A 14667-nucleotide genomic window follows, 5' to 3' on the forward strand; every position below is an offset into this window, starting at 1 on the left:
AAAGTACCTTATTTATGTATGAATACTGCATATATGTACCATATTTAGTGTCGTATATTGTTGACAGACGTCAAAATAATATTATTTAATATATATGTAATATAGATGGGAATATTTCAAATTGTAAATTATTTACATAGGTCAGGCCAGCGAAGCAATAATGTGCTAAGGCGACGATAATATTTTCTATATAACACCGCCGTACTCGCAGGCACGGCCCCCCGTTGTTGCTGAGTGATTCAGTGAGGACGTAGCTACGACGTGCGTGTGAAACGCCGATCGTAGTACGGGCTAGGCGATCTGATTTTGCTAAGTGTTTTATTTTTGTTTGTTTTAATACAATAAAAGTGTTTCCGACCTGAAATCCCGAGTTAAACATTATGGTGGTCATTGTATTGAGGTGGTCATGACGTAGGTATAGATAGGAGGTGACGTGGGGTGGATAGCACGGTATGCCCCACGTTACCGATGTATGGGTGGAGTGGGTTGGTAATGACGTAGATATAGGTAGGAGGTGAGGCGTGGGGTTATCAAGCGTGGCAAACGTTGCCGAGGTATGGGTGGGCTGGGATGGTCATGACGTAGGTATAGGGAGGAGGTGAGTCGGGGGGGTTATCAAGCGTGGCCAACGTTATCGAGGTATGGATGGGGTGGGATGGCCATGCCGTAGGTAATGGTAGGAGAGGAGGCGGGGGGTTATCAAGCGCGACCAACGTAGCCGAGGTATGGGTTGGGTGGGATGGTCATGACGTAGGTATTGATAGGCGGTGAGGTGAGGGGTTATCAAGCGCGGCCAACGTTGCCGATGTATTGGTGGGATGGTCATGAAGTAGGTATAGGGAGGAGGTGAGGTGGGAGGGTTATCAAGCGTGGCCAACGTCGCCGATGAATGGGTGGGGTGGGATGGTCATGAAGTAGGTATAGGGAGGAGGTGATGTGGGAGGGTTATCAAGCGTGGCCAACGTCGGCGGGGTGTTTAGCACGGTAAAATATTTAACTTTATTTAATTGGACTTACAATTATTTCATCAGTATCTGCTATGTAGGTACCTACTAACAAAACATCATTTTAAATTACATTAATCATATTCTGTACTTTATTATATCAACCTACCCAGACAGCAAATGTTTTACTAAAAATATTATTTTAACATTGTAATAATATTATTCGTGATTATAATTTTATTATAATGTTATTATAATATTATCATTTCAAAATGCTGTCTGGGAACCTACCTACTTTCTTATATGGGTATCGCCAGATCACCTAATCATTGGTTTAAAATTTCAAAAATTATTCTCCTACAATAATATTGTATAAATTATATATTAACTATCTTAGTGGAATCAGTGGGTATAGTAGTATAATTAAAAATAAAAACAAAAAAACACACATCATTGTAAAACCAATAAATTCTTTGCTCCGCTCAAAAATTATAATTACGTACCAATGGTAAAATAAATGTTTAAGCTACACTAACATAATAACATAATGTTACTCACTTACATTTTTTTTATCAATAATTTATCGTTACAAAATTATGACGCTTAAACCAGAATTTCAAAAGAATGAATAAACATACACCTGATTTATACCGCTGTTTGTATAAAATATAAACATTATTTGATTGATATTTACAAACTTTTATACATTTTTATATTATTTAATTTTCACACTTCAACGATATAAATAGGATTTTTTTACACAGTTATTACATTGTAACCTACACGTAACAACGACATATTATTTTTTTTATTTTAATTTATTTTTTTTTTCATAATTGCTATATTATGTTGACATTTTATGTGTTTTAGAGGTTTTTGAAATTTTGAGGAGTGATACTTAAATTTACGCAGTTTTGCGAAATATTCATTATATACAATATATTGTAAAGGAAATTGATAGCTGTTTGAAAATATAAACATTTTTTGCTTTCAGTTTCAACAGTAATTTACAAAAATAGTTTTCTTTATAAATATGACGTAATACTGTAAAGACCACGATTTTTATATTATTTAGTTTTCTCACTTGAAATGAATAAATTTTATTTTTTATTTATACAATTGTTATATAATAATTGGCTTAAATGTAATAATGAAATATTCATAATTTTTTTATTTATTTATTTTTTGTACTTGTTATAATATATCATGTTGTTTGAATAATTAAATATTAAGTGTTTTAATGATTTTATAGAACTTTGGAGAAATGATACTGAAATTTACGCAATTTTACCAACTATTCAATACATACATATTGTAATTAAACATTTGTTGCATTCAGTTTCAACAGTCATTTACAAAAATGGTTTTCTTTAAATAAATATATCGTGGATATTATTGAAAAAACAGCTATCAATTTCCTTTAAAATATGGATGTAATGAATAGTTGGTAAAACTGCGTAAATTTAAGTATCACTCATCAAAAGTTCAAAAATCACTAAAACACTTAAAACGTCAACATAATATAGCAATTACGATAAAAAAAATTAATTAAATAAAATAATAATATGTCGTTGTTACGTGTAGGTGGGTATACAATGTAATAACTGTGTAAAAATTTCTATTTTTATCGTTGAAGTGTGAAAATTAAATAATATAAAAATGTATCAAAGTTTGAAAATATCAATCAAATAATGTTTATATTTTATACAAACAGCTGTAAGTCAGGTGTATGTTAATTAATTCTTTTGAAATTCTGGTTTAAGCGTCAGAATATTGTAACGATAAATTACTAATAAAAAAAATTAATAATTTTTTAGTTTAAAAAATGGTACTTTTGGCACACTAAATTCGTGTTTCATCCCACTGTGCGCCCTGAAGGTATTTTCCATAGTATCACAATAATTTTGTACACCTATAAAACAACGGGATTTATTGAAAATTACTCTGCGTTTGCAGGCGACTACCAGCTGGCCCGCCAATAAATATATTATTTATTTTAGGTCTATCGCGTCAAAAGAGTAGGAGGAATAAACTTACGTAAATCCAGTGGCGTAGATAAAGTTTTTTTCTGGGGGGGCTTAAAGTATATTTATGATACGAATTATTGGTTAAACTAAACGTCATTTTTATTTTGAATTAGTATTAGTAATTAGTGTATTAGTGTATTACATTAACCGATTTTATAATTGGTTTTCATAAAATAAAAGTGTAACTACTCGGATAATTTCTATATAAACAATTTATACCCCCCCCCCCCCCGCGCAACTACGCCATTGCGTAAATCATCAATTTTATTCTTCCGGCAAAACAAAACGTACCCTTTAAGAGCGTATAAAATTATTGTGCAATTTGTCAGAGCGCCACCTGGGGAAATGCAGCGCACGCGTTTTCATCTGTGACCCAAATGTTCAATCCGGAAGTATTGAGATTAATTAATATTACATTTGTGAAAATAGCTCAACGACCAAAATGGAACGAAATAATAAGTTAGTTATGGAATCGTTGTTCGTGTCTGACGATTGTCATTTGCCATAGATCATATTTTGTAACCTAGGTAACCGATGGATAATTTCGCAGTGTTTTCAAAAACTAGAACCATTTTTAAAATAGATTTTACATTTTAAAAATTATTAAACAATTAAAGTGTAATACTAGGTAATTATGTAAATAAATATAATAATAATAATTTAAATGTTGAATAAAAATATACATAATAATATAATTATATACAATTAGAAAATATATAGGATTTATTAATTGTGCTACAAGGAGGCCAAGCCCAGATTAAGCAGGGGCAGGAGGGCCATGTCCCCGGGCCCACAACAAATATCAAACAATAGTAGGCCCCTGGCAGATTGTACAATACCTATTGCAAATTGTTCGGCTGAAAGAGCTTTTTCCAAATTAGCTCGTGAAAAAACAAGTATTGAGCAGTTCTCAAGAAAATTTAAATAGTTTTATGGTCTTGTGTTCATAGAGTGATGTTTTGGACGTAATTAATACAGATGATATAATTAAAATGTTAGCTTCCCAAAAAGTAAAAAAGTAATAGATAAATTTATAGTTTTAATTTTTTTAGATTCTGAGCGAAGCGATGAATGTATTGTTTTACAATGATGAGTGTTTTTTTTAAAAAAATTTTTTGTGTCTGTCATCACCTTTTAGAATAGTAAAAATATTCGGATTTTCTTTAACAGTAACTTTTGTGGTAGGAAAGTGAATCTAGTTGGTACTTTGGGGGGTCAAAAGTAAAAATAGTTGAAAAATGTGACATGTAAAACAAAAGAAAAATTAAGGAAAAACGAGAATTCTTACGCAACATCTGTTTTCGAGAAAATCGATTTTGGTTCTTGGTAAGGGTCTAGAAAAATATTAAAAATCCTTAGTCACAGTTTTTATTTATAAGCGTTGAAAGTTCAAATACTGACAAAATACGTAAAAATAATGAAAATTTGCAAATAATATTGAGTTGAGAATCCATACAAATTTTTCTTTTTAATTCTAAGATTTGGAAATGTAATACAAGATTATCCATAAGTTTGTCAACCTTTATCAAAAAAAAAAATGTCTACAAGAAACTAAAATTAAATTTTCATAAGCGTTTGAAATTCATATTTTTACAACATTTGATATTCACTCGATATTTCATGTACCGATTTTCTTATTTTGTTGTTATTAAAAAAAGTATGACTGTAGATACTTAACAGTTTCACTGAATGTTTGTATTAGCATTTTCTATACACCATACAAATTTGAAAATAATTTGATAGTTTTGAGCTGTTTACGGACATTGTCGGTTTTAAATTGTTTAGTTGGTTTTTCAATAAATATCAAAAAATAATTGATGGGTAAAAAAGAGTGAAAATTTAATATAAGGCTTTTGATACATCGTTGTAAAAGCAGTTGAAAAATATTAAAAATACATAGGCACAATTTTTTTATAAGCATTTAAAGTTCAAATTTTGACAAAATTTATCAAATTTATAATTTTATAATTATTTTGTAGTTAAAAATTTATAAAATGTTCAACTTTTATATTGTAAAAAGTGCCCATGCAGCGGAATGCCATATACGCCGGCCATGCTCGTTCCTACGGCGGATACATAGTTACATTATTATTATATATGTCAAAGAAATTATATTACAAATACATATGTATATAAATGAATGTTATTGTGTAGATTAGACCTCTGGAAAGAATATAGACTATTTTAAATTTGGTATATTTTTATTCGTCGGATCTTAGTACGGTTAGGTTAGGTTAGAATTTTGCATAAATTGATTATGTACTGTAGATGGAATTAAGTAAAAACGACAAACTTGGTATAACTTTGATACTTTAGAGTTAAATCATACACCTACGTACAAACAGACTATATTTTATAGTCAACGCAGTTTTTAATTTTTGAATTCACTAAAAAATATAGTTAATATAGCATATTTCAGTTCGAATAACTATAACAACTTGACTCTAATATTTTAGTAAATCTGATTAATCTTATAGCTATCGCTATAGCAATTATAATGTACAGTCAATCCTACTATTTTTATAAAACAATCAACTGTTTAGTTATTTCCGTTGGTCCACGATCTACCACCGGTAGATTGCCTATACCTGATAATATACTGCTGCGAATAAGAATTTTTATTCCGGGCAGCAGAAAAGTTAAGATAAATCTAGAACATCGTACACCGAATATTAAATAAGGCATTGAACAAAGTTTGTGTCATATAATACGGATCGTACATTTAACGGGTAACGAAAGTGACAAAGGTGACTTATTTTCGGGCAAAGCCGGGATGACGGCTAGTTTGTTATAAATTATAATAGTTAGTAATTTTTATTCCGGCAAAAGAAAAGTTAAGATAAATCTAGAACATCGTACACCGGATATTAAATACGGCATTATTGAACAATGTTTGAGTCAAATATACAGTTCCGGTGCATACTAGTTGCCTCCCAAAATGTACGAATTGCCTCCCATCCTTATCGTTAATAAAAAGGTTAATATACACTAGTTGCCTCCGATGACGAGGTAATTCATAATTATATACGAGTTGCCTCCCAAGAATTTTCGCACTAGTTGCCTCCAGTACAGAATTATGTAGTGGTTCATAAACTTCACAAAAAAAATCGACATAAATAGATAAATTTATAAAATTAACATTATTAATAAATATTTTTTAAATTTTAATTATATTATATAGGTACAAAAAAATAATAATATAAACAACAATAATAATATAAAAGTAATATTAATTGATAATTTTATATTATAGGTATACATTATAATTTACTAAGTCATTAGGCTCTTCAAAAAATATAGTTCAGTTAAAAAAAATAAGTCTAAATAGGTATAATATACAAATAACACAACTATAAAAATAATTAATCAATTAGTCAATAAGTCAAAAAAATAGGTAAAAAACAAAAAATTATTTATAATATATAGCTTAGGCCTATATTTTTTAGCCAATATTTGTTGGTTCTCAAAATTTGATATTTTTTTTTCATTCAGTTTTTTTATTTGAGTATCAATGAAAATTATTTTGTTTCTAATTTGTAATCAACCATGTAGTTTCGGCTTATTAGAACTTTGTATTACAATTACAGTCTCAGTCTGAATTAGTTTTAAAACTTCGATAAATGTATATATGTATTAGGATGCGGAGACTCAAAATAGCTATTAAATTTGCTATGGAAAGATTCGTATGCATTGGTTGTACGCTGAATGCTTGAACTTTTTTCTGCCCATATATGAGGTTGAAACATTGAATACTCTGATATATATGTATCTACTAAATAGTCCGAAAATTGAGTTATTTTATCATCTAAAGGCTGCATGGCTGCTAGTTCCATCGAAAACATATCTCCGAGTTCCGCTGGGTTAAAAAATTATAGGCCAAATATGCACGTTAAATATTCTCAAAATCGAATCGTCATTACAGTACTGCGAAGCTAATCCAAGTGACTGGACTTTACGCCACCAAGTTTGGCCAAGATGAAATCGACATCCTCTTATAATTGGCCAAACAGATGTTATAGAACTGTGTATGGCTTTTTCAAAATCAATATAAATTATGTTTGGCTTAAAATGACTATCTATTTTTAAGCACAACGAATTTAATACATGAAACATACCAGTATAATATGTTTGTTCAAATTTATCTTTTAACAAAAAAAGCAAGAGGTATGTAATAGTTATTTATTAATCCATGAATAGTAAATAATTGACTGAAACATTTGGTGCAATATTGAAATGTTCAATCTACATATAAAGTATCGATTTTTACGAAGAATTCCAAATTAGTTTTAGTAGAAAATAAAACGATTCCGCTTTCTATATCATTGTGTAATAAAAATTGTTCATTTTCGTAAATAATATCTATCTCATCTAAAACATTATGAGCTTCATTTCTCGTTTTAGGTAAGTTTGGCCAAATTGAACTACGAGCTCGATAGAAATTTTTTTTATGTACAATACATCGGTAGTTGTAATAGTATCTATTTTATGCTGTCTGCATGTAATAATTTTGAAGGTCTTTCACATAATAATGTTTCAGTGACTGCTTTTCTTTTTAAAGAGTTACTAATTTCTTGTCTTTTGAGTACTTGTTCAGATAATGGTACATGATTATTATGGTTCAACTTACTTTCGTTAAATATTACTTAGTCATTTTCTACTTTTAAAAATGCTGTACATATTTTTGTTGTACAGTTCCACCGTTGTTTGTCGAAGTCTAACTTCTTTTGAAAACTAAATTTAAAAAAATGTAATAATTTTAAGACGTTTTCCCTTTTCACTAATCATGTTTCACACTTCACATTGATCCATTCTAAAAATTACGTACAACTAGTACAACGAGAACGAGTGTTGGAAATCTACTAAATGTTACTCGATCAAGTATATTATATACTATAGTCTGACTCAGGTCTAGTTTGCATTATTTCTTAACATTACATAAAAGAGTATATTATCTTAATGTTTAGTCGTTAGATATAATCGTATCAAATATCAAACATAACAAAAGTTATAAATTACAAACTTATTTTGATACATCATACATGATATTATGTTTGAAAATGTTTATCACCACTTGTATGTTTATTACCTGGCTATTAGAACGTTACTGGCAGACCCCCTTACTTAAAGGGTCTAGCTTTTCGTGTACGATAAATTTTAGGGTACGTCGGGAGGCAACTAGTATATAGTCGGGAGGCAATTCATATAAAAACATTGATCTTTTTGATTTCGGGAGGCAACTAATGTGCGCCCTACAGTTCGTACATTTAACTGGTTACGAAAGTGACAAAGGTGACTTATTTCCGGGCAAAGCCGGAAGGGACAGCTAGTAGGTACATTATAATATTATGATATTATAAATTCAGGGCTTGCATTTGAAAAAAAAATTCTGTTTTATATTATTTACATGATTAAAACATTACACGATTTTTGCGTTTATCGTTATTTAGAACAAAAAACGTTATACAAGTTATGCGCTTATCGTTTTTTTTACAAAATTGTGTCAATACCCATTAAATTTAAAAATAATAACTAATGTGGGTAGGTAATAGACCAGGTACGGAATAAAATATTATAATCAATTCTTAGATTGTTTGCATGAAAAAATTAATGTTCTAAGAAACCAATAGACCTTTTAAATAAATAGATTTTAAATTATTTCGTTTTGCAATATTATTTGTTCAATGATATTCTATAAATTATGTTTTGTGTTATGTTTTATTTTGCAGTGTTTATTTATTTCTGACTATCGCTTTCCGTTATAATTACGTTTATAAATTAAATTTCATTTTTTGTCAAATATAACGTTTACAAGCCCTGATTATAATGGTATAATATAATATACCTAATACCATTATAATATTATAATATAATAATAGTATTTTATATTTATAATAAATATAATATATTTTGTATAGTATTATGCATAGGTACCCAGGATTTTATTCCAGGGGGGGGGGGTAGTTAAAAAAAAAATAATAGTAAGTAATTTTAGACACTCTTATAAATTAAGCAAAAATTAAATTGGTAATGACGTACAGAATATTATGCTATAGTGTGTATATTATATTTTAAAAATAAAAAAATATTTTTGTTATTCAATGGGTGAAATAATATGTAAGTATTATAAAGTAATAATTATTGTATTATAATAAATATAAATATCGTATGAATAAAAAAAAAAAATGTAGGTATAAAATATAACATAGGTATAATAAAATTATAATTTATAATAATAATTTTCTTTTTGATTTTGCCATTATAATATTCAACCCGTCTTTTGGTGAAACTGATATTTCCCAATCAACGGATAAAATAAGAGTCCAGCCCCGTTAAACGGTAATTTCAAATTTGGTTTCGAATTAGTGTTTTTACTCTTTTTAAAGTTGAAAATGATCGTTTAACTTCAATTGTAGGTACTGGAAGGGTTGCCAAAACCGACTCGAAAAAAAATTTACAAACATCGACTGACGACGGGCGAGTATCGTATAATATATTTTGCTTTAAATCGTATACGCGATACGATTAGTGTAACAATAAAAGATAAAACTTACGATCTAGTCAGTTGATAAAGGACAATCATGATTATTATATAACAAATTTATCTTAACTTAGGTAGGTACCTACTATTTAATAAATTTCGTTCCACTCAGATTCTAAAAAAAAAGTCATCGATGACATTTCGTGGAGGGGGGGCTACGTCCCTGTAGGTACCTAATTATATCATATTATAAAAGTTATAGTGGAGCGTATTCGTCGTACGTACTCTTTTTGTACATCATTATTCATTATGAATATAATATAGTTGTTGAGGGTCTGTGATTTTTTGGCATAAAGGTTCATAAAAAATGTTTGACATTTTTAACTATTCAAAAGTTTGTACGCATTATCTATTTATCTGTTTAGACTTTTAGAGTATACAATATAAAAACGTATGTACTATAATAGCTAATAGCTATATTATGTTATATGATTCGAAAATATAATATATTATTTATAAATATGAAATATTTTATTTAAATACTTCCGGGAGGTATTTAAATGACGAAAACCAACGAACAGTCAATGAATGTATAATGTATTATATGTTATTAAATCCAACGCATACATTATAGTTATCTAGTCCGTTATCCACTGTTATTCGATTTTTAATTTTTAATTTTTGCATGATAATTTTCTCTTTTTAGGCAATTTGATCAATCAAGTTTGCAAGAATAAATATAATAATTCTATCTACCTATATGACGACAACGGAAATCTGCAAAATAATATAATAATTTGTTAAATACATTTTTTTTTTTATAACATACATAATTTTATTTAAAAAAAGCAATATCACTTAAGTGAGTTATATAGACATATAGTTAAATAACTGAAGCAATACACATCACTGATATAATATTAATTTTCCCGTATTTTATTTAAATATTGGTTATTTTTTTTCATCCATATACTATTTATCTATTTTTTACCTTATAAACATATTTATTTCCTCGCTTCACACGATGATTTACCAATCAAAAAAATTTATTTTTGAAATTTAGTCTACCTATTAATGTATGATTTTATGTGTTTAAAACGATAAAAGGTTTAGAAATTCAATATAACGTTTAGTTTTTTAAATATTAATAAATCTTTAGAGTGATAATTTCGTTAAACGGCGCGTCATTGCCATTTAAATTTTATAAGCATAAAACAAAAATTCAAATAATATATCTGTTTTAAGATTTTTAATATTTAAAAAACTAAAAATTATATTGAAATTATGATACTTGTATCTGCTTAAAAACATAAAACCACATATTTATATGTAAAATAAATTTCAAAAATAAAATTTAAGATATGCAATCACGATGAGCCTGACCCAAGGTATTTTTTTAATTGATCATAATTTATTGAATGATGTGAGTAAAAACGTAAAACCTATACCATTATTCTTAGAAATGAAGATTCTTAAATTTTTTTTTAAATTTTTAAATTTTATTTAAATTTTATTTTTATTTTTGTGTTTGTCATTAGATTTAAAAAAAAATTAGGGTATGTTCTTTATGTAAGTACAGTGATTTGTGATTGACAAGTATATAATTACCTATATCAATTATAGTAAAAAAGTATTATATTATACCTATTAGCATAAATTAAGTATATAGTATGTAAAATATTATATTTAGCACACAAATCTTATAGTCAGGTAGATAGAAATAAATTGACTGCAAATGGCACGCAAAAGGTGCCGACCGCAACTGTCCCGACCGCATCGGTTCCGACACCTAAAAAAAACAGTTCCGCCGCAACTGTTTTTGTTGGATTATATCAACTAATTAATAATTTCTGGTTACAATATAACTGCAACCATATCAGTTAAATCGTATAAATATTAGTGAAAAACAACTAGAAACAAGCAAAATTATTATATTACAAAATTAAAAATTACCTAATCATGACTAAATTTATAAAATATATTGTTAAAACCTATATAGGTTATGTTAGCCATAGAGCGTATATAGTCGTATATTGGTATTTTAATAAAAGTAGATAATATATGTATCTAATTAAATTGTATTTATAATAATTAATCAAGCTTAAATTGTTTTTCAGGTTATAACATGCAGGGGAGGCCCTCTATCTATACTGTTGCAATATTGTTTGTTTAAATATTTTTTAGATTCTGAGCGAAGCGATGAATATATTGATTTTACAATGATGTGTGTTTTTATTTTTATTTTTTTATTTTTTGTGTCTGTCATCACCTTTTAGGACAGTAAAAGTGCTTGGATTTTCTTCAATAGTAACTTTTCTGATAGGAAAGTGAATCTAGTTGGTACTTTGGGGGGTCAAAAGTAAAAATTTCCCAGTAGTTTTCAAAAGCGACGAGAAAAAAAAAAGAATAATATGGTTTTTGGTGTAACTCTAAAATAAATGACCGTAGGGACATGAAATTTTGACTGATTGTTTATATTAGCATTTTCTATACACCATAAAATTTATTTGATGAGTAAAAAAGCTGAAAAATTTAATAAAAGGCTCCTATGTTATTGTTTCAAAGGCAGATGAAAAAAATTAAAAATCCTTAGTCACAGTTTTTATTTATAAGAATTTAAAGTTCAAATTTTGACAAAATACGGAAAAATTACGAAAATCAGAAAATTATTTTGAGTTGAGTATTCCTAAAAATTTTTTTTTTTAAATCTAAGATTTGAAAATGTAATATAAGATTACTCATACGTTTGTCTACTTTTATCAAAAAAAAATGTCTATAAGAAACTTAAAACTTTTATGAGCGTTTGAAATTCATATTTTTACAACATTTGATATTCACTCGATTTCTCATGTAACAATTTTCTTATTTTATTGTAATTAAAAAACGAATGACTGTAGATACTTGAAAATTTCACTGAATGTTTATATAAGCATTTTCTATACACCATTATATGAATCACATTATTTGAAAATAATTAGATTTTTTTGAGCTGTTTACGGACATTGTCGGTTTTAAATTTTTTAGATTGTTTTTCTATAAATATCAATAAAAATTTTTTTGTTGGGTAAAAAAGCAAGAAAATTGAATATAAGGCTTCCTGATATATCGTTCTAATAGCAGTTGAACAATATTAAAAATACATATGCACATTTTTTTTTTTATAAGCATTTAAAGTTCAAATTTCGACAACATTGATCAAATTTATAATATATTAATTATTTTGTAGTTAAAAAAGTATAAAATGTTTAACTTTTATGGCTAAGGATTGAAAATTTAAAACAAGGCTCCACGTAAATAGGTTATATATAAATTACTTTATTCACAATAATATCATCAAATATACTTAGTAATATCATAGGCTGACTGATCATTTTCGATTTATTATTATTTTGTTATAATTCAATTATCCTATTAACCTATTTACGTGGATCCTAAGAGCCTTGTTTTCAATTTTAAATCCTTAACTATTGTTATAAACCCATTTCATTAGTAATATAAGTATTTGTAATACAAGCATTTCTTTGACATATATAATAATTATGTAACTATGTATACGCTGTAGGGTAGGTTATCGTAATACATATATAAAATAATTGTTTATAAGTTATTTGAATTTACTTTTTAAAATAATATTATATATAATTTATATGTTTATCATTGTGATATTATTTATTAAATATATTATTATATTGTCAACAAATTCTTAATCGTTCTTGTTATTATTTTCACATTAACGGTTGTTATGGTAGGTAGCAAACACGTGTATGTGTGGCAAGGTTTTTAACTAGTATGAACCCGTGTGGTCACCCATCCGGTTGCTAGTAGTTGTAGCACTGGTAGAAGCCAACGCATCACGCCAAGCCACCAAAAATGGTTTGTTAAATATTCTGGATAGAAATATAGCGAATAAAACAGCATCCAGAAAGATTTCAACAATGCAATGAACAATTCACTGTAGTCATTAAGTGTGAAGAGAGAGTATATGGTCAAGTACTTGAGTGTATGTTTGAATTGGCATTTGTATCATTATTATAAAAATTAAAATCATATTTATATGTTTAGATTTTGAAACTATTCAAAGTTTTGGCAATAAGCTAGTTCATGTCATCAACATAAACATTCAAGACAATCATGAAGAAGTAACGATTGGATCATTTTTAATTTGAGAATTTGTTACTTTGGTAAGATTTTTTTTTTGTTATAGTTTATATAATATCTATTGAATATTTATGTAAATTTATTTCCATTTTAGTTGTCCAGAAGTGAAGATCTTGAAAATAACATTAATCAATTAGTTGTTAAATATGAAGAAAAATGTCAAAGTCACTACTCACCTGTGTACTTTTCTATTAAATATTAGGTGATTAAATAAAATTTAAATTGTGAATATTATTTATAATTCTTTCCCTAAGTAATGGAAATAATAAGGAATATTTGAATCGATTGTCGTATAGTATATTATGCCATATTGAGCAAATACGATTTATATCAAAAATTATAATGTATACTATATTTTCTTTTATCGAAAAAACAATTACTCCGATCCTATTGAACCGCATAATTTTATATTTTTTAAATAATTTTTATTAATTTTTGAGTGGAATGTCAAATGTTTTGGTCTTACAAATATGTCTGATTTTAGATTCTGAGCGGAGCCAGGGATCTTTTGGTTTTTCAATAGTGTTTTTACAAATTTCACTTTTACTTATACAAAATAAGGTTAACACAATTAAAACAGATGTATATTTATTTATAAATAAATAAAAGTAATAATTTTTAGTCTTTTTTATTAATTTTAAATATAAATAATTATGATATAAAAATAAAAATGAACACACCATACATTGACCTGCTATTAGAATTTTTGAAAAAAATAGGGAAATATAGAATTCAACTCTTCCTTGACAACCTCGACAATAGTATCAGCTATATCTTGAATTGACATATTTTTTAAATGGTTGGTTTGAAATTTGGAAGATAGCTCTTGATTATAATAAGTTGACGAGTCAAGTCAGAACTGTAACCTCTTTATTATATTTGGTAATCGAGTCATAATTATGAAGACTTAACAATCAACTCGTCAGCCATTGATGTTAATATTTCAGGCATTATAGTAACAGCAAATATAGTAACTCTACAATTATCATCAGTAACTGTTGTAGTAAGCCAAAGATCACTGTTTTCATATTTTTTTCTCTTTTCTTTTTCTTTTCTTTTA

General features: G+C 27.5%; 1 pseudogene; it reads left to right on the top strand.

Annotated features, from left to right (window-relative positions):
- Positions 1 to 10821: 10821 nt before the first annotated feature.
- Positions 10822 to 13802, top strand: LOC132934201 (RNA polymerase II subunit A C-terminal domain phosphatase SSU72-like; annotated as a pseudogene).
- Positions 13803 to 14667: the final 865 nt, after the last annotated feature.

The sequence above is a fragment of the Metopolophium dirhodum genome, chromosome 1 (genome assembly GCF_019925205.1).
Source record: "Metopolophium dirhodum isolate CAU chromosome 1, ASM1992520v1, whole genome shotgun sequence".
Lineage (NCBI taxonomy): Eukaryota > Metazoa > Arthropoda > Insecta > Hemiptera > Aphididae > Metopolophium > Metopolophium dirhodum.